Source organism: Chiloscyllium plagiosum, chromosome 27, assembly GCF_004010195.1.
Source record: "Chiloscyllium plagiosum isolate BGI_BamShark_2017 chromosome 27, ASM401019v2, whole genome shotgun sequence".
Lineage (NCBI taxonomy): Eukaryota > Metazoa > Chordata > Chondrichthyes > Orectolobiformes > Hemiscylliidae > Chiloscyllium > Chiloscyllium plagiosum.
This window is the reverse complement of record NC_057736.1, coordinates 19,500,592-19,502,035: the sequence shown is the minus strand read 5'-3', so window position 1 is coordinate 19,502,035 and position 1,444 is coordinate 19,500,592. Positions and strand designations below refer to the sequence as shown.

The 1,444-nt window shown below is 47.3% G+C and overlaps 1 protein-coding gene across 2 annotated transcripts in view; it reads left to right on the top strand.

The window, feature by feature from the left end:
• Positions 1–1,147: 1,147 nt before the first annotated feature.
• The window catches only part of phactr4b (phosphatase and actin regulator 4b), a 182,147-nt gene continuing 181,850 nt past the window's right edge, over positions 1,148–1,444 (top strand). For both annotated transcript variants that reach the window (XM_043717592.1, XM_043717591.1), the window contains exon 1: positions 1,148–1,261. The gene's annotated coding sequence lies outside the window, so the exon portion shown is untranslated. The remainder of the gene's footprint in view (positions 1,262–1,444) is intronic.

Below are 1,444 nucleotides of genomic sequence, written 5' to 3'. Positions count from 1 at the left end.
CATTGATAGCATCTCCAATAGTGCAGTGCTTCCTCAATATTGTACTAAAGTACCAGGTTAGACTTTTGTGGTCAAGTTTCTGGATTGGGATCTGAATGCTCAGTCTCCATCCTGACCAATTGAACTGACAGCTGACGTGAATTAAGACTCCATTAGGCTGTGAAGGAAGCTTTGTAAGTGTGAGTTCTTTCCAGTTTGGGGCACCACATTTCAGTAAGTATGGTGAAGGTATTATAGCAGGGGCCAAAAACATTAATAATAATGATGAGGAACTTTGGTCACATAGAAGGATTGGAGATGTTTGGACTGCAGTCCTTGGGGGGAAGAAGGTTGAGAGATTTGTTGGAGGGATTTAAAATCATGAGAAATCTGGAGAGATTGTTCCAATTTTAGAAGGAAAATCAAGTAAGCAATCATTAATACTGGATTGATGCATGGAGATCCATTTTGTAGTACTGTAGATGTGTCATTTATCACTTCTACTTAATTTTCTTCCTGGGCTGGTGAAAGGAATGAGAAGTAGAGGGCATGGATTTAAAATAATTGACAAAACAAGCAATAGTAATGTGAGGAATGGTTTTTCACACAGCAAGCTGTTAGAACCTGTAATGCACTGCCTGAGAGTGTAGCGGAGGCAGTTTCAAGCAAGACTTTCAAAGAGAATTGGATTATGAACTGAAAAGGAAAGTCTTGCAGGACAAAGAGAGAAAGCAGAGAGTTGCACTCGCTACTTTGCTATTTCAGAGAAACCAGCACAGATACAATTGGCTAAATGGCCTCTTCCTGCAAAGTTCTGTGGTTTTGTAGATTCCATTGTTTTTGAACGCAGGTTTTCTTTATAATTGCACCTTCAATAAATTTAACTTAATACTAAAATACCATCCTGCCATCAAATGTAAATGTCTCCCTTCTAATTTTATTTCCAAAGTTATTTCTGTGAAACACAAAATAGACCAGTGTCTACCACGTTTATTCCTTGTCCTACCCGCCCGTACCGACCTTTAGCTTCCGCATGGGCGGTGGGTTCGGGAGGCGGAGCGGAGTGACGCGCTCTGGATGCTGGGAGTTGTAGTCTCCCCGGTACCGGTCTGCGCAGGTGCGCTGAGTGGGGATCGTGGCGGACTACAGCTCCCAAGAGCCCACGCATGGGGGCGGGTTGTTTCCGGGCCGAGGTGAAGCCGCTGGAGTCGCCCAGCAGCTGGGAGCTGAGCCCGATCCTCCTGCAGCCAGAGGCACTGCCGCCGCTGTACCGCCCCAACAGGTACCCGCGGGGGTGCTGCAGGGTGTGGAGTTTGGAGAGGGGTGTCAGGGTGATCAATATTTTTGGTGAGGGGAGGGGGTGCGCGGTCGGAAGAGGTGAATACAGATGTAGCGCGAGCCCTGTGCGAGGAGACTGGGGGGAGGGGGCACTATGGGGGTGGGAAGAGGAAGAGGGTGCCCAGAG